We start from the raw sequence: 23868 nt of genomic DNA, 5'->3' as shown, positions 1-23868 counted from the left end.
AAGTTTACTGAGAAATAGCTAAGTGGGCAGAAGGTCCTCAAGAGGTATATATAATCCACACTGGAATTTCTTTACTAATGAATGGCATGAGCTATGCTTCCCCTAGTAAGTAAAAACTACTGTTTGGCTTTATTTTAGAGCTCATCTAATCATTTTAGTAATAGAAGTAATAGTAATAAATTACAAAACAATAAAATATCAACCAAAACTTTGTGTCTCTGAGAAACTGGTAAATTTTCTCTCTTTTCTGTGGTATGATCCTTCCATCTTTTGCATTTTGCTCAGGCTATTAGAAAATAACTGAAAAAGTCTGAGACTCAGCTACAGAAATTTCATTAATTCTTGTAGGTAATATATGGCCTTTTCTCTATCTTCTATGATATTGGTACTCTCTTTCCATTTGTATTTTATTAACACTTTTAATAACTGTCTTTCAACATGAACATCACATTAAATGTATAACAAAATAATACAAATTGTGGCATTATGGGAGAAACTTTATAGTACGACTCAAATAACTTCTTTTATTTATCCAGATTCCCAATTATAGTCCATTGGCCAAAATCTAATTTATTGGTTTAGTGATGTGTTAGTTTGCTAAGGCTGTCATAACCAAGTACCATAAACTGAATGCCTTAGAACAACAGAAATTTATTGTTTCACAGTTCTAAATCTAGAAGTCTGAAAACAAGATGCCAGAAGGGCCATACTTCCTCTGAGAGCCACTAGGGAAGGACCTGTTTTAGACATCTCTCCTAGCTTTTGGTAGTTCCTAGGCTTGTAACAGCATAACTCCGATTTTCATATTGCATTCTTTCTGCGTGGACTTATCTGCATCTGTTTTCTCTTTGTATAAGGACATTAGTCATATTGGACTAGGGGTCCACCCTACTCTAGTATGACCTTATGGGAACTAATTACATTTGCAATGATCCTATTTCCAAATAAAGTCACATTCTGAGGGACTGGGGGCTAGAACTTCCACATAGGAACTTTTGGAGGACTCAATTCAATCTGTAACAATAGGTTTCTATCTATTTTCCAAAAGAAGCCTTCTATTAATATGTTAAATTGGAAGTTGTAGCCCCTAGAGTGGAAAGCTAAATTTCAATATTTGTCAAAACATAGGTGGGAAGAAATCTATTTCTCCCCACTAAAATACCCTGTCTTCTCATTGATAACTCCTATAGTTCTTAACACAATCATCCAAATGTCTGAAGTGAGGCAGTAACAAATGAGCACCTCGTCAAATGTTGCCTATGAGGCTAGTTTATTCCCCTTGATGAATATACATGGCTGGTGGCCAGTCTTTTGTTTTAATTTTTTACTTGCAGACATTTATATGTGTTGCCCACTTTATGATAGCTCATCTGTATACACCAGTCATTCAAATAGACCAGCCTTGAAGACTGACAGGAAGTCTGAGTAAATGCACATTGAAATTGACAGGTGGACAGGCTGACAAATTCAGAGCTGCTCCCAAGCAGCCTCCATCTACTCAACTGGAGCCAATCAGACCCCAGATATACATCAGACTCCTTTGGAGAATGTCATTAAGTGTTTGTTTCTCCATTTTTACAAAGATCTTGTTCAGGCAATGGTGAAGTGAAATATGTCAACTACAGTAAAAAATGGTGATAGCCTCATTTTTCTGCTGAATTTTTCACTATGGAAAGGACTTCATTATTGGCAAAGAGTTCTGCTACTGAGGAGGTGCCCTGCTGCTCCTCACCCCCATCCCAGTGGAGAATTATGAGAGAAGCTGCGGGAGGCAGAAGTACAACTGAATTTTCCAAACCAGTCCTCTCAGACTAATCCCAATAAACTTGTCTTTATTAGCAATGTGCAAAAGCCACAGAACCAACCCACCATAGATGACATTTGTGAGGATACACTTTGGGTCTGCTAGGTGGTATGAAATGTGTATTGAAGGGAAAGTCTATGTCTTCATGGGGCTTAGCTTCAATAATAATAATAATAATAATAACAATAATAATAATAATAATAATCTGCTAGACACTATGCCAGATGCCAAACATATCTCATTGAATCCACTGAATTTCTTAGAAAGAGAGAGCATTATTTTCACCACCATTTTACAGACGAGAAAGCCAAGCTAGGTGAATTGCAGTTATTAAGGAGTCTGTTTCCTAGCGTGATGCTCTTTCCATTCATCTACAGTACTTCTCTATTGAATTCACTGCATATATTTTTACCTATGTAATGTCATCTAGGTCTAATGTGTGTGTGTGTGTGTGTGTGTGTGTGTGTGTGTGTGTGTACATGCTTCTGAGATTTTTGAGCTGCATAGGAAAGCCTTTACCCCCTCACTCACCTTACTGCCCCTGCTTCACAAGAAATCATACTCTATAATATCACGCTCCTTTCTTTAGTTCCTAATGCACCTCATATTTTCCTAGTGACTATAGCATAATCCAGTCATTACATGCTGTAGGATGTGCCCTTGTGTAGCCTGTGACCCGCATTAAAGTAAGAAATCTCTGAGGAGTAATAGAGAAGCTCTAGGTTAGAAGATGCACACTGGCTGGCCAGGGATTGAATCCTGCTCATAGATGTCATTTCTTGGTCAATGCAGGGTTTCTTTGTTTGCATTTCCAAAAAGTTTTTAACTTAAAAAAAATCAAAGATTCCACATAAAACCTGATTTTCAGCTTCTCTTGAAAAACAGAGAACTGATAACACTTTACCCCTTTCCTAAATGACAGCCATCATCTGCTTCCTTTAAAAGGGCACACATTCTGGTCCACACTAGGCCCTTCCACTTTGGAGTCTATATCTGCATCTATACCCCAATTTCCCCAATTATTCTTACTGCTTACTTGACAGACTTTTTGAGTTTGCCAATTCCTGTTTTACTTGAATCATGACTACCATCATTTGAGGCACTGCTAGCAAGGCATCTGTTGAGGGCTAATTAGCCAAGACTGCCCTTTTCTGTTCATAGTGGGTCTTGAAGCTGTGTGTGGCTTTTATTTGGTAACTCTTGATGATGCTGAATGCTTCCATCACCCACAACTAGCAAAGCAATCAAGGGAGAATCCAGCTAACCCCTTGCTGCAGCTCTTCACCCCTCAACTTCCTCAGGGTATGTGAAGCAGAACTTTGTGGGACCGTGGGAATTTCTAGGGATATCCAGGAAGTGTGATTAATGCTTCAGAAACTCGAGGGCACCTTTTTCACTGAAATGAAGACTCAGGTCCTGTATATTTTCCCACCCAGCTACAAACCATCTAGAAAATTTCACTCCTTTCCCTCAAACTGAGAATGACATGAAGTGGAGAAGGCAAGGATTTATCAGTTTATCCTGGCAACATTTTAGTGCTGTGTTCATAGCTAGAGATAGCTCTCTTGTACTTTGATTCAACAAATATTTATTGAGCACCTTCTACATATAAAGCACCATGTTGTGGAGAGCGGCTGCTGATCACACTCCACTTTTGCAGAGCGCTGATACAGATGATGCTATCTAATCCAGTAAGGGGGACTTTATCAGTTTTGTAGATGATATACTCTCAGGCTGAGAAGGACTGTACCCAATGCCAGTGTGAGAAATAAAGAGCACAACCAAGATTTAAACTTAGGGTTTGGGACTCTATTTCAGTGCAGTCCATAGAGTTTGTAATGTTATTTTAGGCCATACCAATTTAGAGGAAATGGTCTCATTGAAAACAAACTGCATTCCTCTGGTATATCAAATGGGATCACAAGTATAGATGAAAACATCTTCTCTACCATATAGAAGTAATGATTTTCCTATTTTATTCTGGCTCCTGGCAAAGGAAGAGGGAGCCTCAGTATAGCAACTGCTGCTGATGTCCACCATTACTGGCACAGATGCTGATCTTTATGACAGAACCAATATATTCAGCCAGCATTGCAGGTGGTGCTGAAGTCCCACTGCCCTCAATACTGCTGACACTCGTTAATGAAGGCATGAGGTGGCACAGCAGACACTGAATATGTGAGGGTATTGGCACCACTGATGTGCCAAAGCAGAGCTGTGTTCCCTGGTGCTCCGTACACATGCATGATAAACTGCTGTTTGGGGAGTGGGCACAGAGTTAAAAGTGGTTTAGTTCAGTAGAAGTGCTGATGGGGTGCTCCAGAGCCAAGAGATTTTTTTTTCTATTAGACCTAGTAACAGGTGGAGAAAAAGTAGAGAGAATCTTCCTGCTTTCTGTACATCTGGGCACACATAAGCCACATTCACTTTGAATCAGGTACTCTAATGGATGAGCAGGAGGTAGTAACATTCTTCCTGAGATGAAACACCCGTTAAGAATCAGGCATTTACCAGATTTTTGGTGGAGTCTTTTGGGTTTTCCATGTAGAGTATACTATCATCTGCAAAAAGTAAAAGTTTGACGACTTCTTCTTAGCCAATCTGGATGCCTTTTATTTCATCTTGTTGTCTGATTGCTGGGGCTAGGACTTCCAACACTACGTTAAACAACAGTGGTGAGAGTGGACATCCCTGTCGTGTTCCTGATCTCAGAGGGAAAGCTCTCAGTTTTTGCCCATTGAGGATGATATTAGCTATAGGCCTTTCATATATGGCTTTTATGATGTTAAGGTTCCTTCTAACATGACTTTCTTGAGGGTTTTTATTAAGAAAGTATGCTGTATTTTGTCAAATGTGTTTTCTGCATCTATTGACGGTATCATATAGTTCTTATCCTTTCTTCTATTAATGTGATATATCACATTGATTGATTTGTGAATATTGAACCAGCCCTGCAGCCCAGGAATGAATCCCACAAAAGACCCCACATAGCCAAAATAATGTTGGAAAAGAAAACCAAAGTGGGAGTTATCACAATCCCGGACTTCAGCCTCTACTACAAAGCTATAATCATCAAGGCAGCATGGTAGTGGCACAAAAACAGACACATAGACCAATGGAATAGAATAGAGAACCCAGAATTGGACCCACAAGTGTATGGCCCACTAATCTTTGACAAAGCAGGAAAGAATATCCAACGGAAAAAAGACAGTCTCTTTAACAATTGGTGCAGGGATAGCTGGCCAGTAACATGCAGAAGAATGAAACTGGACCACTCTCTTACACCATACACAAAAAAATAGACTCAAATGGATGAAGGACCTACATGTGAGACAGGAAATCATCAAAACCTTACAGGAGAAAACAGGCAACAACCTCTTTGACCTCAGCCGCAGCAACTTCTTACTTGACCCATCTCCAAGTAAATAAAATAAATTAAATAAAATAAAAGAAAAATAAATAAAAGCAAAAATGAACTGTTGGGACCTCATCAAGATAAAAAGCTTCTGCACAGCAAAGGAAACAATTAACAAAACTAAAAGGCAACCAAGGGAATGGGAGAAGATATTTGCAAGCGACACATCAGATAAAGGGTTAGTATCCAAAATCTATAAAGAACTTATCAAAGTCAACACCTGAAAAACAAATAATCCAGTGAAGAATGGGCAGAAGACATGAATAGACACTTTTCCAAAGAATACTTTCAGATGACCAACAGACACATGAAAAGATGCTCAACATCACTTATCATCAGGGAAATACAAATCAAAACCACACTGAGAAACCACTTCACACCGGTCAGAGTGGTTAAAATGAACAAATCAGGAAACTACAGATGCTGGCGAGGATATAGAGAAATGGGAATCCTCTTACACTCTTGGTGGGAATGCAAACTGGTGCAGCCGCTCTGGAAAACAGTGTGGAGGTTCCTCAAAAAATTAAAAATAGAATTACCTATGACCAGCAATAGCAACACTAGGAATTTATCCAAAGGATACAGGAGTGCTGTATAGGTACATGGAGGAACATGTACCCCAATGTTTATAGCAGCACTTTCAACAATAGCCAAATTATGGAAGGAGCCCAACTTATGTCCATCAACCGATGAACAGATAAAGAAAATGTGGTTTATATATACACTGGAATACTACTCGGCAGTGAGAAAGAATGAAATCTTGCCATTTGCAACGATGTGGATGGAACTGGAGGTATTATGCTAAATGAAATAAGTCAGTCAGAGAAAGACAGATATCATATGTTTTCACTCATATGTGGAATTTGAGAAACTTAACAGAGAACCATATAGGGGAAGGGAGGAGGGAAATCATTTCAAACCGACAGGGAGGCAAACTGTAAGAGACTCTTAAATACAGAGAGTGAACTAAGGGTTGATGGGCAGGGGGCGGGGGGAATGGGTGATGGGCATTGAGGAGGGCATTTGTTGGGAAGAGCACTGGGTGTTGTATGTAAGCGATGAATCATGGGAATCTACTCCCAAAGCAAAGAGCACACTGTATATACTGTATGTTAGCTAACTTGACAATAAATTGTATTTTAAAAAAATAAACATTAAAAAAAGAATCAGGGATTTACTACTATGTTTTATGCCCTAATTCTAGTAGAGAAGCACAGGTAGTCACATGCCATTTATTAATTCAACAAACACAAGCTAAGTACCTATTATTTACCAGGAAAAAGACATAACTCCCTCTATCTTCAGTTTGCTCCTAGGTTATAGAGGGAGTCACAAGTGTAATTACAATATAGTATGAGGAGTGCTAGTCTAGAGGTAAAGTGTGAGCACTATGAGAACACAGAGGAGGGTGCTTTACTTCCTCCCTCCCACCTTGGGGGATTCAAAGGCGGCTTTTTGGATGAGGGGGTGTCTGAGCTGACACTTGAAGGACAAATAAGAGTCAGGAAGACATAATGGGGAAAGTTAGAGTGCTATGTAAGAGGTACCAGGGCCAGAATACTTGACACTCTGGGAATGGATGGGAGTAGACAAGGTTTGGGTGGGTTGTCATAAGATGTGGGACTGATATATACGAAGTCTTTGTCAAGCTCATTGAAGGACCTTAAGTACCAGTCCACGGAAAGGCAATGAAGGCTTAAACCAGTGAGTGACATGGTCAGCTTACATTTTAGATCACTTCTAGATGCAGAGTAGAAGATGGACCTCGGGAGGGGGACAAACAAGAACATTCCATTTTCTCTGGGAAGGGGTTGCTTATGAACTGAACAACTTTGGGAGCTGTGAGGAAGGAGGGAACACCCACCAAGCCAGTCAGATCAGACTGGCAGTCAGAGGGGTGACAGCTGTTCCAGGCACTTTTCCTGACTACCCTGTGGTGCAGGAGCCTCTAGGGTGGGAGGCAGCTTCATCCTGCCTTAGTGCCAGTGGACACCTATCTGACTACACAAGCTGTGACTGGCACATGTACCCACCAGACCTGGGCGGAGCAAGGAGCTTCCAACACCACTATCATCTTCAGGAACCTAGAGAAGCTTACAGTAAGGAGAACTCAGACCAGCCTTAGTTGGATATTGACAGCCGTGGTGGTTATAGAGTAGGGCTGGGCCTGAGGCCAAATGAGTTGGCAAGGTCTGCCTGGCCTCTGCCTTGCCCCCTTCAGCTCCATCTGTCTAACAGTGGATGTCAGCCTTGAAGGGTGCCAGCCTTTGAATCTGGCAATTCAGAAAAGGGGAAGAGGACATACAAGATGTATGCTCATGGGTGGAAGACTGCCTAAAATGTTCAGGGCTAGAAATCAGTCATAGTGTGACCACATATATCCTTTAAACACTGTTCTATCCTTTGCTAACTTTCCCTTTTGTCTGTCATTATTATCCTTAAAGAGATTCCAAAATTAATGTATCTATAAAGACATTTGCAGTGGGGCCAGGGAATGAAAACCTAATTCAAAATGACTTAAGCAAAAATGAATTATTTGCTCAAGTAACTGAAAAGCCCTTGAAAAGTGATACTTCAAGGCATGGCTAGGTTCAGCAGTTCAAAATCATATAAAGTCCTCTCTCCTGGCATTCCTGGGATTAGAGCATTTTAAATGCTTACAATCCCAGTAAAAGGAGACATTTTCTCTCCTGTTAGAAAAAGTCCTGGATTTTAATCTAATTTTCCTTGTTTGGATCTTTTTCCATCTCTGAGACCCCACAAGTCTAGGGCAATGGGAGATTCTGATTAACAGGGTTGGATCTATGCCCGTGCTTGGAAGTGGGAGAGCTTTCATATCCCTAAAGTACAAGGATTAGTGGTTGAAGAATGGTGGTTTGTTAGAGGAAATAGGGATACCATTACTGGTAAAAGAGAGAATACTGCAAGCCAAAATAACAAGCTATGTAGACTAAAGGCAATGGATTCTGATGAAAATTATGTGCTGATGACAATGATGGTGATGTTAATTATCATTGGTATTTTATGAAAAGATAATATAGTACAGTTGTATAATTTGGTATATAGTTCAGTAATTTTTCTGAGTTTTCCTAGTCAGAAGAGTGGTTTAGGCACTTTGCTGGGTTAATGTATCATTTACCAGTTACAAGAGGGATGGGATGGATTCCAAGGCCTAAGAGACATACTCTTAAAAAGTTTCCTCAAACAACTTCATGTCATAACTCATATCAACATCAAAGTTAGATGGTTGAAATAAAATTTCCATGATTATACTGTACTATTCCATTAACACCTTAACATTGTTTCTAGCCAAGCCCTCAAGGCATTTCCTTTATACTTTTCATGGAATTATTATTTTATCAAATGCACTTAATAAATTAAAAATAACTTACATTGGGGCACCTGGGTGGCTCATTCACCCAGGTCAGTTGAGGATCCAACTCTTGATTTCTGCTCAGGTCATGACCCCAGGGTTGTGGGATTGAGCCCTGTGTCAGGCTCTGTGCTGAGCATGGAGCCTGCTTGGGATTCTCTCTCTCTGTCTTTCTCTCTCAAATAATAAATTAAAAAAAATTAAAAATTAAAAAAAATAACATAAATACACAATCAGACTATAGGCATAAGTTCCTCAGAGTCCTATCTCGAATTCTCGACCTCAAATTCTCCAATTACATTGGCACCAAACACTTAACCCGTATTGCTTAAATAAAATAAAGAATGAATATATCTTACCTGCTATGTTACCCATGTATATACCCAAAAGTGGAATTGCTGGATAGTATGGTAATTTTATTTTTAATTTTTTGCCATACTGCTTTCTATAGTGGCTGCACCATTTTATGTTCCCACCAGTAGTGCACAAGGGTTCTAATTTCTCCACATCCTTGTCTGTGGCCCCAGCAAACTAATACAGTAGGAATTACATTGAATTTGTAGATTGCTTTGAGGAAGTGAAATTTTTAGTTAGGCTGAATTTCATAACTTTGGGCTGAATGTGTAAAAATGCTCAGCCAGAAGCCAAATTTGTGTGAGTTCAACTCAGTAGAGGCATTGCTCCTATATTGGGACCTATGTAAGAATGTGTTCTTTTTTTATTGGGGTTGAGTTTATCTTTAGAGTGGCAGTTTTCTTAAGGTGCTAGTTATAATTAGAATATATTTACCTGCCCTATTTTAACAGGCAGGAATATTGTGCTCACACTATTTTTTTTTACCCATTTTCCTTTAAAATATTCCTCTCATTAAACTTCTAGGGCTACACAAGTCAATGTTAGGCTAAAAATAGTATAGTTGCTATTGCTGCCACAGTTCCATGTGGAAAAAACATAGCCCACTCTTTTTACAGAAAAGGAAAAAATAATTTTCTGAAAAATAATTTTCTTAATTCTTAAAATAGTGGGAAAGCCACACTGACAAGGAGTCCCTAAACTGACAATGATTAAGATTTCCTGCACCAATTTAATGGTTTTCATTATTTTCCTATGGGCAGAACAGAAGGCAGGATTCTTCAGGTTCTTTCTAACAAACACATTGGTGGTGACAGAGGTGAAGGGCAGAAAATGAAGAATTAGATTCAGGGCTGGCAAACTATAGCTAGTGGGCCAAATCCAGCACACCACCTGTTTTTGTAAAAGAGAGAAAGAAATTGGAACACAGCCATTCTCCTTTTATGCATTGTCTGTGGCTGCAGAGTTGAGTAGTTGTGACAGAGACTGCATGGCCCACAAAGCCTAAAATATATGCTCTCTGGGTCTTTATGGAATCAGCTTGTTGGTCCCAGGGCTAGACTATTAATAAGTGATGTTTGAGTAATCTAAAAGTAATTTTAAAGATTAATATTATTGAGAGTGAAGGGTTCCATGTTGGCAACATGGGACGGACTGAGGAAGAGAAATAGATGGGCTCTGGCAGACTGGCCCTTCCTGGATTGAGTAGAGTCAGCAGACAGAAGATCCCAGCAGTGGAATATTTACAACATGTGAAGTACGAGGCAGGTGGAGTCACGAGTCTAACAATTCCTGGTGATGTTTCTAAGAAGAGATAACAAGTGTGGCACCAGGGGTGGAACCAAAGAGAAGGGGAATCAGTGATAGGTGTCTGGGTCTCACTTGTGGGGATGTGGAGAACTAGGCAGGATTTCCAGTCACAAATGTGCATAGATCCTTGGGGCTGGGCCATATGAGGTAGTAGCCTAGAATACATGTTTCATGGGGGAACCCAGAAATCACAGCAGATGAAGTAGCAACAAGCATTAGGTTCAGTGTGGGTAAGATGAGTCCACAATTAAGAAAAGATTCCTGAAATCTATATCAGGCAGGGTCTCAGCAAGAAACACAGGGTACCCTCAAATGAAGATCATCTGACCAGAACACCTGGGCTGGTCTGTGTGATTGTTAGAATGTAGCATAAGTGATGGCACGGTCTTCTGAGACTAGGTTATAAAAGACTGCAGCTTCTGTCTTGGGATCTCTCCTTCTCGCTGAGATCATTCTCAAGAAACTCTTGTACTGGGTGCATGAATGAAACAGGAAACATAAACATGACACCAATCACCTGGCCCTTCCATTCTTCTACCTCTGGATCGGGGTAGTTGTGATTGGAGCTGAGACCTTTTATAGTTTCATCTACCACCACCACCCCTGCTCCCTATCCCCAAATTCCCATCCATGAAAGCAGAGTCAACTTCTTATTGGCCCCTCTCACCCAAGACAGTAATAATAGAAGTGCTGGAGAGGGAGCCTGGGGGCAGTCCTTGTTTACTGTTTGGATGATGTCTTTTGAAGAGAAAAAGAACTCTAACCATTATTGTCTCAACTATTCATCTTACTTAGGTGAAAAGTTAAATAAATTAGAACATTATTCTGGCTAGATTAGGTTGGCCAGGACGATGCTATCCTCTGAATCAGACTGCACTTTGAGCCAAAATGCATCCTTTTTCTGAACCAGAAAAATCAGAATGGGCTTGATTTATATATTTCCAAGGAGATAAAAACTCTCTGTAGAAACCTGTTTTGTCTTTCTCATCCAACTTCCAGTTTTAGATAATCACATATACAAAACCTTAAAAAATAGTATCTATTGACTTCATCATTTATGAGGAATACCAAGTGTCATGGTACTTGGGAGTCTTTTTCAAAGTCAACCTGTCAGCAGCAGAAATTTATTTTTGGCTATGTATTTATTCACTCACTCTTTAAACATTTACTGAACATATACCACTTGCTTACTTTCATGAGTTACCAGGACCATAAAAAGAAATAAACCTCTGCCCTCGAATGGCTCACAACCAACCTAAGTGGGGGCAAGTCAGACATAAAAAGAGGACTTAACGTGTCAACAGTGACAATAAGATTATGGAGATGGTTTTATGATAGTTTTTTCTCAACCTTAAAAATATACAATTTCTAAATTTAAATTTTACCCCCAATAAAGTCAAATAAACATTGGCTTCTTCCCCCCCCCCACTTTTTTTTTTTTAGTATAGTTGACACACAAGGTATATTAGTTTCAGGTGTACCACATACACAGCGGAATATTACTCAGCCATGAAAAAGAATGAGATCTTGCCATTTGTGACAACCTCGATGGACCTAGAGAGCATTATGCTAAGTGAAATAAGTCAAACAGAGAAAGACAAATATCATATTATTTCACTTATATGTGGAATCTAAAAAACAAAACAAATAAATAAAAAGCAGAAACAGGCCCATAAATATAGAGAACAAGTTGACGGTGGCCAGAGGGGTAGGGGTGGGCATATGGGCAAAATGAGTGATAAGGAGAGGGAGATACAAGGCTTCCAGTTATGGAATGAAGAAATCATGGGAATAAAAGGTACAGCATAGGCATGACATATTGTAATCGCCTTGTGTGGTGGTAAATGGTAGCTACACTTGTGAGCACAGCATAATGTATGGACTTGTTGAATCATTAAGTTTTGCCATAGTTTTTGATATTCATGGAAACATTTTGATCCTTATAATGATAAATCACTAGTTTAGCCCCTACCAAAAATTCTTGGCATTTTTACTGAACAAGAAAAGATTGCTATGTATATGAAATTTCTCCAAGAAGAAAAAGTGATAAATCTATTTGTCTTATTAAGGTGGTATTTTAAAAAATTAAAATTATAGGTAGAACAATTCAAGTGGAAATGGTGTGTTTTGTAAGTATTAGAAAATATTAAGAGCAGAATTTATGCATATACTGCATCACCGCAGAGTTGTTACGTTATTTCAGCAATATATAACCTCATGGAATTAACTTTCATATAATTTTTTAAGAACTGAGACATCATAGGGGCACCTGGGTGACTCAGTTGGCTAAGTGTCTGACTTCAGCTCAGGTCATGATCTCACAGTTTGTGACTTGGAGCCCCACATCAGGCTCTGTGGTGATACATCAGAGCCTGGAACCTGCTTTGGATTCTGAGTCTCCCTCTCTCTCTGTCCCCTCCCGCACTCACACTCTGTCTCTCTCTCAAAAATAACTAAAACATTAAAGGAAGGTTTTTTTTTTGTTTTTTGTTTTTTTAAGAAAAAGAACCAAGACATCCCTATAGCATCTATAACTTTGGAGAGTTTTGTGCTCAAACATTGCATCTGTTACTGGTTTTTATTAATTCTAACATTTTTTGTATTGAAACCATGTTTTGAACAGCCAGTTCTATTTCATAGCTAGCTCTTTTTAAAAAATATAATTTTATACATAGTTAGGCAACAATACTGGGTTATTTTGCTGATATATGAGGTAAGGCCATTAGATGTGTTTATTTGTTGGTGGATAGAGGTGCACAGTTTAGGGGTTGTCCACTAGGTAGGGGGATGAAAGCTACATCTAAAATCTGAATTTAAGGAACACTGAAAATACCTGAACACAGGAGCCACTGACAATCTTACCATTAATTTCTCTCGAAACCATCTGCAGATGTGTGCATATTAATTGGCTTCGGGCATTCTGTTACCTAGGAGGAGTAACACATTAGATTGCTAAAATTAGAAGGAAGGCAAAAAAAAAAAAAGTGAAAAATGCAAAGCTTGATGAGCCAATGTAGGTGGGGTGTTGCAGCAGGAGCCCCTGACTGCTAAGTGGGAAGAGTCCTTCATCTCTGAGAGATGCGAGTGGCAAAAAGTGCTTGAGGCATATTACTGAAAAACAGTGCTGCCCCACACTTGCTGTCTAGATCTGAGTGTGGAGGGGTGAGGGTTGGGGTTAGTCACCATTCCCACTGCCACACAGTTTTACAGCACGCTTTTCATTTCATGGATTTGAATACATAAGTGAGCAGGGTGATGTGTGAGGGGGTGATGGAGGAAGCCAGAAGGAAAATTGGAAGGCAGTTTGGCTTTCATCTGTTTTGTTTAAGCTTAGGGGAAAAATTTTCCTCAGCCTTTAAAAAAAAACCATAGTAATGAAAATGTTAAAACAAAAATAATAATAGCTGCAAGTTACGGAGAGCTCGCTAAGCACTAAACACTGTTAAGTGTTTTATGTACATCATGCATTCATTGTTCCCTGTGCTTCCCCTAACCTCTCCAAACAGTAAAAATCTCTTCTAGAACTGCTGGTTCACCCTCTTATATAGCAGCACCATGAATGGATTCCACTTTATTTGCAATTCCAACTTGTAAAGTCTCCTTCACTCTTGACTTTGTTGGAGCTTTGAGATTGTGACACAGTGTCCCTGAGCATCAAAGGGAGTAGTGTCCCTATCCTCCTCACCCAAGGCCAGCCTTAGATAAAGGAGAGTGTGCTTCTTGGCCAAGCAGCCCTGGACACTTTACCATTGTAGGAGGAAGTTTCTAGTACCATCTCTACTGAGAGAACGGCAAAGTTGAGACCTCCACCTGCTCCAGCCCAGCCTCTCTGTTCCAGGTCCCACCCACTTCTTGGATTCAGAGCCCTCACTCACCTGGTGCTTATATAGTGCCAGTGTAGGGAGAATAGCCTTCCTGCCTCAGGGCTTTGCCAGTGCTAACAGCCTGAAATTCCAGGGGACTGTGTTCAGTGCTCTGCTGGGAATGTGGTAACAAGACAGATCTGTCTTAAATGTCTTCCAAGAAGCCTGGTGCCAAGGGGGAAGGCCTGAGAAAAGCAGGCATAGAAGTAGGAGCCCCAAATATTGTGGGTGGTTCATTATAAAGACTGCTGCTTTTCAGGATAACCCGATCTCTTCCCCTACCTAGTGGATAGAGACTCAGACTCACTGATCTTTTAGCAAAGAGATGCTGCAATTCTATTCCTTTGAAAGAGCTATTGAGAGAAGGAATCAGCCACTAACACTCAGGGCACTTTCACTTTTAAAGAACTTTCCCTTTCTCCCCTTCCTTCCTTCCTTCCTTCCTTCCTGTCTTCTCCTAAACTTTGCTTTTGTTGGTGGTATTTAGACATGCTGTTTTCTCTCCTCTGGGTGTGCTCTAGGGTTAGATCTAATTGTCCTGCTGTTCTAGTGTCACTTGGCATTATTTTTGGGAAGATGAATGAGACAGGGGTCAGAGTTCAGCAAGTAGGCATCTGCTCACTCAGGCTTCATAGAAATGCTCAGAGGTGATCTTTAATGAAAGCTTGAAAAAGACTTGCACAGAGTAGACTGTCTTCTGTCCCTCCAAAGCTGGGATGACCAAAATGTAGTCCTTTTCTGGAGAGACCAAAAATGAATAAACAAGAGGTAATAATATATTTATAAGGAGTTCCCTGCTTGGGATGTCTTTTCTTCTGTAGGAGAGAAAAGGGGGGGGGGGATTAAACAGGAAGGAGGTTGAAAATGGAAGCTCTTGAATGGGTCCTAACCAACTGGCTTGTTTTGCTCTTAGAACAGTCTCACCCAAGAAGAGTTTCCACTCCACCCGAAAAGCCTCTCGCCCAGGCTCTCCCCTGGCCTCAGGTTACCATGCCATGGCCCTAGAGGGCTCAGGTTCTCTCACTGGACTCTCTTCGTGTTGACACTTCTTCCACTTTACCAAGTAGCCAGAATTCCCACTCAGGAAGAATGCTTTGGCACTGGAGGAAAGGGGGACAATGGATCTATTGTTCTTTTGGCCTTCTTGAATAGGGCAAATGTCTCCTCCTTCTAGCCTTATCACCAACGGAGGCTGAATATGGAGCCCTAGGAGACTCATCCTCCTCCTACCCGTGCTTTGTTCTTTGGAAGAGGGTTTTTGTGTACCTTCCCCACCCTGGCCCCATCAAACCTGTTTTGGGACTCGAATAGACAGTTGCCTTTTTCTGCTCTTCAGAGTGAAGTTGGGAGGGGAAGGAAGAAGCACAGACCTGGAAACTCATTTCAGTTCAGGGTGCGACCTGCTGCCTGTGGTTCCTTCTGGACCTCGGGGGAGACCACCACGGTCCCCCGCGGCACAGAGGCCGGAGAGCGCTGCCAGGAACCCCGGCGCAAGCACTACACACACTCGGAGACGAGAACCCGGCGTTAGCGGTTCCTGAAGCTGTCTCCGAGGATGGGTCGGGATCCCGCCACCGGCTTCCCGCACCGCAGGCGCGGGGAGTTCCCGCGCACGGCGCACCTTTGCGGTCGGGTTTCCCGGCTGCCTTCCGGGAACCCCGCCGAGCCCCCTGCTGCTCGGGTGGGCGCAGTCTTGCCCGCTTCAACCCGCAGCTCGCTCGCCTCCCTCTGCCTGCGCTCCGAGTGAGCGCTCGCTGTCCCTCTCTGAGCATGCGCAGCCCGGTGCCCTCCCCCCCCCCCCCCCGCTACCCCCTCCCCGCCAGCCTTTTGCTCCTTCCTTTCATTAAACAAACAGGAGATCCTGAAACCTGGACCCTCTGCTAGCGGCAGCGCGAAGAGGAGGCGGAGGAGGAGGCAGAGCGCGGGATGTGCGCAGAGGAGGATCTGTGATCCCGCGCCCCCCCCCACGCGTGCGCGCACACACTCACACACCCGCACTCACACATACACACACACTCGCACAAACACACACTCGTACACGCCCGCGCCGCGCGCTCTCTCTCCCACGCAGGCGGAATGCAGCAGAGCCTGGGGAGCGTGTCTCTGGCCGCCGACTGAATGCACCTCGCCTCCAGCAGCGGGACTGCCCAGTAGGGCGCGCGGGAGGACGCTCCGCCACGAGAGGTGAGTGGGGCGCCCGCAGCCTCGGGCGGCTCCGGGACGCCGGGGCGGCGGGGGCCAGGCTCCCGGCCGGACTCGGCGGAGCAGGTGGCCCAAACCCGGCTTGCGGGTTTCCAGGTGCATAAGAAGGCGGCGCCCGGGACGTGCAGGGGGAGAGGACGACCCCGGGAAGGGTCGCCTCCTGCGAGGTGTCAGATGGACCCAGCAGAAAGCTACACCCTCCCTGCTCGTAAACTTTCCTCCCCTGTCATTTGGGAAACGTGGAGACAAAGGGGGCGTGGAGGCTCCCTCCGTCCGGTTCCACCCTCCTGGCTGCCTTCGTGGCTGCGACGGGAGCCGGCGTGCGGGCGGGGGCGCCCTGCAGGTAGCTGGTGCCAAGTCCTCCAGCCCGGGCGGGGGTTGGGATTTCTCACCCCGGCTGTAAGCGTCGCCTTTGATTTCCCCTCAGGCGTGGGCACTTGTCATCCCGCCCCAACCACGCACCCTAGGCGCATCGTAGTGTATGTGTGGCGGGTGTACACCTGGAGAACTGCAGGGGTAGCCTTTGCCTTTCCCACTCAGCGCCAGTGCCAGAGGCGCCGGGGTGAGGCTCGGGTCAGTGCGGGATTGAATGATGAGTTACTGAAAGGCTCGCCATAATCACCTCCTGGAAACGCCGGGCGCCGGGATCTCTCCTCCCCCGGGAAGGTGCTGTCTTCACGCACACCAAGGCGGCGGCACTGGGAGCTGGGTTGGGGCTGCGGTGGCGGCTGCTGCAGCTGGAGGAGGCTGGGGCTTTATTTTTGCCCTGGGGTTTTATGACACACACACAGGTGGAATATGTGGAGGATTCTGGGTTATTTTTCTTTGTGGGGCTATCGTTTTCCCTTTTAACCTCTTTCGTGGGAGAGATTCTTTGCAGCCTGGTAATCTGGCTGGTGGAAAGACACCGTTCTGAGTATCTCTTAGGTCCCGGGGAAGAGGTCCTCAGAAAAAGGATTTCCTAAAAATGCCAGCCCGGTTGGGGCGGGGCCTCAGAGCGCAGAGCGCGGGCAGGCACCTGGGAATCGCCTCAAATCTAATGGCCCTTTGAAACAGCAGAGACTGAGTCAGCGTTTGAGGAGTCCAGGACTGGGACAAAGGGGACTGGAAGAGGGACAGACGATGGCTATTTAGGAGAGGAGTGACTAGAAGCTAATTAAGGCAGGAAGAGGTCCAGTGTGAGGCAAGGTACTCTGCCGGCTTCACTGAATTCATATACCCTTTCTACTTCTATGGATGGTGGCTCCCCCCCGCCCCCTCATGGATGGGACTCTAATATGGAGATCTCTGGAATGTCACATCTGGAGTAAAAAAGACTTGGTTATTCCTGCGCTGACCTTTAGCACAATCACAAATTAGGTCTTTGAGTCTAGAGAGTGCCATGTGTGAAAGTTTCTCCATCTTGACCTTTTGTTTCTATCTGGGAGGTGGGATGTGTGGACAGGTATAGTTTTTATTCCTCTGTACTCCAAAAGCCTTGGAAGAGGAGAGTGTGGGGAACCTGGAAGCCAAGCTGATGCTGACAGAAGAAAACACTAGAAGCTCAGATCCAGAACTTGAGACTATGAGTTGTCAGAGAGTTCTGGTGGAGGCCATGTCTCTGCTGTTCTGGGGACCTTTTTAAATTTTTATTTTTAACATTTTGTAGCTTCTTTGAAGTGGAAGAGAGCATAATATACATGAAACTAATTGAGCAAATTCACAGATAAAAGAGATTTTGACTCACAAGTCAACATAGCCAAAGGTGAAGAAGTTTTTGAGAAAGCAAAAAAAAAAAAAAAAAAAAAAAGCGGGGATTGGGAAAGGGATGCATACATATTATTAAAACAGTTTTGCTTTGGGGCGCCTGGGTGGCTCAGTCGGTTGAGCCGCCGACTACGGCTCAGGGCTCAGGTCATGATCTCACGGACCGTGAGTTCGAGCCCCGCATCGGGCTCTGTGCAGATGGCTCAGAGCCTGGAGCCTGTTTCAGATTCTGTGTCTCCCTCTCTCTGACCCTCCCCCGTTCATGCTCTGTCTCTCTCTGTCTCAAAAATAAATAAACGTTAAAAAAAAATTTAAAAGAAGTTTTGCTTTTACGATTTTTTAAAAAAGTTTTTATTCAAATTCCAGTCAGTTAACATACAGTGTAATATTAATTTAGGGTGTACAATATAGTGATTCAACACTTCCATACAGCTTTTATGATTTTTAAAAAGCATTTAGTGAGATAAAAATCTGAAAGCTTTTTTTTATTTCCTAAAACAACTAGTGAAGAAAAGACCTCTCCAGAAATATTTTCAAGTTGATATTGGCATGAAGGGGTTTAAATGTAATTATCAGCATATGTCCTTTTTATTTCACGGTGAACATTCTCATCATTTTCTTTGCAAAACTTGGCAAGGAAAGATTAAAAAAAAATTTTTTTTTTGCTTTTTTACTGGGGTTCTATTTTCTCTCTTTATGATATATTTCCTCTTCCTACATCTGCAATCTCAGTTCATTTTGATTATATGCAGATTCTATTTACAAGCATTTATTGACCACCTATCCCATATTTAGCATTGGAAGTCATATAAAAATATATAACATAGTTCTGGGCCTCAAAGGTTTATGATCTAGTTGTTAAGATTAACACACATGAAATAATGAGGGAGTAAGATACCTCTATACTACTACACAGTGAGCTCTTAACATGTATGCTGTATACTCTATCCTCCCTCCTGGATTTTCTCAACATTTAGAAAATACACATCAGCACTTCTTATGTACTGGAGGCTGGGGGCAAAAAAGACTACAAGGAAGTAAAAAATAGTCCCAGCTTTCAAGGCAGGGGAAATAGGTAATTAGCTAACTATGGTGCAGTCTGTTTAACTGTTATAATTATAGGGTAAATAGAGTACCAGTAGTACAGTGTTTGTTTGTTTGTTTTTTCCCCTGGGTGACTTGAGATATTTTTGAAAATGAATGGTCTTCTACCGGGTAGGAAAGGATAGGAAGGACATTCCAGGCAGAGGAAATGTGTGAAAGTGCCTGATGAGTTAGGGTAACTGTAAACCATCCCATGTGGCTAGAGCACAGGGTGCTGGAGTATGAATACAGAGATGAACAGCAGCTGGGTGACATTAATTGACAACTAATTCTGTGTTTGGATACAGATATGCCCAGGATGCTATGAAAGCACAAAAGGAGGGCATCCACCTAAGGAGGCTGAGAAGATCAAGAAGGTTTCTTTGGGAGGTTGAGGTGAGCCGAGTCTCGAAGGACAAGGAGAAAAGAAGGGCTTTCCAGGCCGAGAAAACTATGTGAGAACTGGAAGTAGTTCTGTGTGGCTGCAGCAAGAGAAGTGGGTTCTTGGCTCCATGGAGTGGCCAACCAGCAGGCCAGACATCAAGTGTGAATAGAAATATCCCAAGCCAAAGAGCTTCAGTTTTATCCAAAAGGCTAGGAGAGAGTTCGAAAGAAAGTTTGAGACATGATCAGATTTACTAGTGAGAAAGATGCTTGTGACCACAATGTGGAGGATGGATTGGAGGCGGTGAGACTGGAGGCAGGGAGCGTATTGTGGAAATGATGAGGATGGTGGCAATGGGGGTGGAGAGGAGGAGATGCTGTCTGGGAAACAAGTGAAAAAAGTAAATCCTGCTCATCTGAGGAAGAGCCTCCTGCCGCGTGCACCCATGCTCCCCTTCACTTCCCCAGCACTCACTTGTGTGGCTCTCCTTCCTGTATTTTGAGGGAAAGGTATTCACAGCTGCATCTCCAGCATTCATCACAGTCTTGGTACAGAGTAGGGGTCATTAAATATTTGTTGAATGAAAGACTAAATCAGTGAATGAGAAAGCCGGTCATGAGGTGATTTTTTTTTTTTTTTTTTTTTTTGCATTAGAATAGTAGAAGCTAAATCATGACTTCCATTTCCCCAGGGTGATCATCCTTTGGGAGGTCAGTGACAAAATGATCCAAGGAGACTACCTCTCTAAAGAACTTTCCTATGAAGTGCCAATAAAAAGCAGCATTGTGACATCACACTTTTTATGTTTAAGATAGTATAGCATCAGCCCATCTTGGAAGCAATGGCACTTAGCATAGTTCCTGATTCATAGTAGGCTGGCGGTGAATGTGAATTCCCCTTTCCTTCCCCCTTGTCAGAATTTCCTGACTTCATGTGGTTTGCTCAAACTTTTCAGATAGTCTGGAGCTAGGGAGTTTGTAAGGCACAGGGTCTCATTTAAAGAGCTCATAGCATCTTGGCATCCTGGGAGGAGGGCCAGACAACCCATGTTCTAACCATGCAGCCCTAGGAAATGGGTCCCTTACTGAACCTAACCCAAGCATATTGAGCGCCAATCTTAAAATCCCAATAAGAGATATCAGAACAGATAAAAACGTGACAATTTGTTTTCAGTTGACTGTAGGAGGTGAAAGAGAAGGAGTATCAAAGATAGCATTTTTGTTTGACCTTTGGGTGGGTGGTGGCAGAAGAATGGGGAGAGAGGTTAGCTCAGAAAAGTGAAAGGCGTAATGCCACGTTGTGGAAATTGATTTTGGGGTGGCACTGGAACATCCTGGAAAGCACATAGTACAGATCCCAGGGTGTAGTGATTTCACAGTAAATGCCAACTGCTGTTTTTATTTGTTTTTTATTATTTTATTTTATTTGAGAGAGAGAGAGCATGAGTGGGGGAGAGGGGCAGAGGGAGAGAGAGAGAGAGAATTTCAGGCATGCTCCATCCTCAGCGCAGAGCCCAATGCGAGGACCGATCCCACAACCCTGGGATCCTGGCCTGAGCCGAAATCAAGAGTCAGATGTGCAACCAACAGAGTCACCCTGGCCTCCCAGCTATTATTTTTATGAAGGGAGGATGGAGAGAGCAGGAGATCATAGAGCCAGAGTAAGTCTCCGCATTTAGCAAAATTTAGGGATGCAGGAGAGCAACAAGTACCATAGACAGTTCTGTAGCTTGTCCAAAGTTACCAAGCTAGTAAGTGGCAGAATCAGGTCTAATTTTTTTCTTTTGAAAGAGAGAGAGAGAGGGCACAAGTGAGTGAGGGGGAGAGAGAGAGAGAGAGAGAGGGAGAGAGAGAGGGAAGTGGGGCTCATCTGAAGCAGGGCTCGTGTTTTACCCAAAACGGGGTTCACGTTCACCTGAAGCAGGGCTCGAGCTCACCCGATGTAGGACTCAAACTCACAAACTGTGAGATCATGACCTGAGCCAAAGTCAGATGCTTTACGACTGAGCCACCCAGGTGCCCTAAATTTTAATAATCCTACAGTGTCTCTCCTCATCAAGTATGTAAATTACCAGGATGATTTTAAGTGCAGAGACGTTGAAAAGATTGAAAGTAGGGAACTGAAAAAAGACAGTGAAAAGGGGTTCACTGTGACCATTAGGAAAGCAGTGTTAGTACAGCAGTGTGCTCAGAAGCCATATTTCTGGGCTTGAGTGGGGAACGGGAGGTAAGAAGATCCGGGCAAGACGAACCTATCAGTCATTTATGAAGTCTGGTGGGGGAAGAATTATGGGGCCAAAGGGAGAAGGAGCAGTGAACCTCAAATGCAGTTTTTATCGAGGGGGAGCTGGCGAGGGGAGTTGGTGTCCAATGAGAACAAAAGGTGTGGGAAATGAGAGCAAGAGAGAGGAGAAGGAAGGACGCCTCTGTCTAAGAACATAAGAGGATGGATTTGAGGAGGGATGTAGAGTGTGCTCTCCTTCCCCATAACTAAATGACTGAGGTACTTGCTACAGCCCAGAGAATCCAGATCCTTGAGTGTCGTACTCTAAGGGTGTCACTTGGCCGCACAGGATGATGAACTTGTTTAGGTAGCAAGGTGGCTGAGAGCACAGACTCTGGAGTCAGACAGGCTGTTTTGAATTTTGGCTCAGCCCCTCAACTGTGTGACTTTGGGCACATAGTTTACTTCTTGGTGCTTCAAATTACGCTTGTCTGTAAGGTGTCTATAACCATCTTGACCCATCACATAGAATTGCGGGAATTAGTTAGTATTTGTAAAGCCAGGCATAGAGTAAGTGCTCAACATATAGTAGGTATTGTGTGTGACTACAGTGAGGTTACAAACATAAAGCTTTGACGTTATTAGCGATGGTGTGCTTTGGCGCTCATTACAAAAAAAAATTATTTGGGTTAGGTTATAAAGTAGTTGGCTCTAATCCTGTCTTCCTAAGTGCCGGAATTAAATCAGCAGACACAAATTTGGCAACAGCAGAGCAGCTCCACCTGTCATAAGCCTAGGTGGAGTAGCTGCGTGCTGGGGGTGTCTGCCCAGCACATTTGCCTACTTGCCTCGTTCTCGTGCCTGTCTGGGAAAGATGAAAGTTTGTTTGCCTCAGGCTGATCCCAGCCTTCTTCAGGCTCACAGGCATCACACAACAGCTACGTAGCTGTTTAGCAAATTGTTTGCAAGGAAGTGACTACGTATATTAATTATAGCACCTCTTTGGTACTGAGGGTGTAAACTCTAAATATCTCAGATGTGAGATTTCCAATAATCCTTGGGAATTAAAAGCCTCCCTTCTTTATGGAAAAGTTTGTGGTGTGTTCTAAAACAGCATCCCAGTGAAAATGGAAGCCCTGCCATCTAGCTAATTTGCAACAGAGCAGTGCCTGGAACCCGGGTCTGACCATAACCCAGCACTCTTTGCCTTACACCCTCCATTATATTCTTACACTCTCCTGTACTGGCTTGTACTTTCATTACTGGTCTGTAATCAAAGACTGGTTTTTGTTTGTTTCATCCACCCCATTTATACTAAATACCACCCAAACTACACTTATGGTTCTCCAGCCACATTTTTCTTTGTTACCTTCAGGTCTTTGGCCGTGTTGTTCTCCTTTTCTGCAACTCCATCCTTGCCTTCCCTGCCTAACTCCTTTAGTCCTTTAGGACAGAATCTCTTCCTAGGGAAGGTGGTCCTGGCCTTTTAGCACTAGGGTTGGCTTCCCTTTCCATGTGTTTCTGTAGCCCTTAACTTTGTATTTTTATCACCTAACATAGCACTTGTTACATAGTAATTGCTCAGTAAACATTTTGGATTGGATGGCTGGCGCAGTGAATGAATCTTGTCCTTGTGAGTCATTGCTGATGCTCCAATAATGAAGCTTCATGTTATAGAAAACCATAGAATTTGCAAGTTCACAGCATTGCTGGAAGGTTTCTAATCAGACTTCCAAGTGAAACAAGATGAGGAAACTGAGAACCAGAGAGGTTCAGTGACTCATCTGAGGCCATGTAGCTAAGTAATGTGAGGACTGGGACCAGAACGCGAGTTACTGATTTCAGATACAGGGCCTACCCAGGGCCTGGATTAGGGTGAGCTGAGGGGGACAGGGTTATGCAAGTGCATGGTTTATTCCTATCTTTGTTTAAAATGTTGATGTTTTGTTCATCATGGATTTTTTTGCATATATTGCAATTAAAAACTTTTATTAGTGTTTATTTATTTTTTAGAGAGAGACAGACTGCAAGTGTGGGGGAGGGAAGAGAGAGAGGGAGACACAGAATCCGAAGCAGGCTCCAGACTCTGAGATGTCAGCACAGATCCTGACG

The 23868-nt window shown here is 43.0% G+C and overlaps 1 protein-coding gene across 4 annotated transcripts in view; it reads left to right on the top strand.

The window, feature by feature from the left end:
• Window positions 1-23868, top strand: part of PLPPR1 (phospholipid phosphatase related 1) — a 327145-nt gene that overhangs the window by 28158 nt on the left and 275119 nt on the right. Inside the window, exons 1-2 of one of the 4 annotated variants that reach the window (XM_047830317.1) lie at window positions 16004-16301; window positions 19457-19544. The exons of 1 other annotated variant lie outside the window; for it this stretch is intronic. The gene's annotated coding sequence lies outside the window, so the exon portion shown is untranslated. Of the gene's footprint in view, window positions 1-16003; window positions 16302-19456; window positions 19545-23868 lie in introns of those variants that run through there. 2 more of the 4 variants (XM_047830311.1, XM_047830312.1) reach the window with 2 other exon arrangements.

This window comes from Prionailurus viverrinus, chromosome D4 (assembly GCF_022837055.1).
Source record: "Prionailurus viverrinus isolate Anna chromosome D4, UM_Priviv_1.0, whole genome shotgun sequence".
In the NCBI taxonomy this organism is placed as follows: domain Eukaryota; kingdom Metazoa; phylum Chordata; class Mammalia; order Carnivora; family Felidae; genus Prionailurus; species Prionailurus viverrinus.
This window is presented reverse-complemented; position numbering and strand designations above follow the sequence as displayed.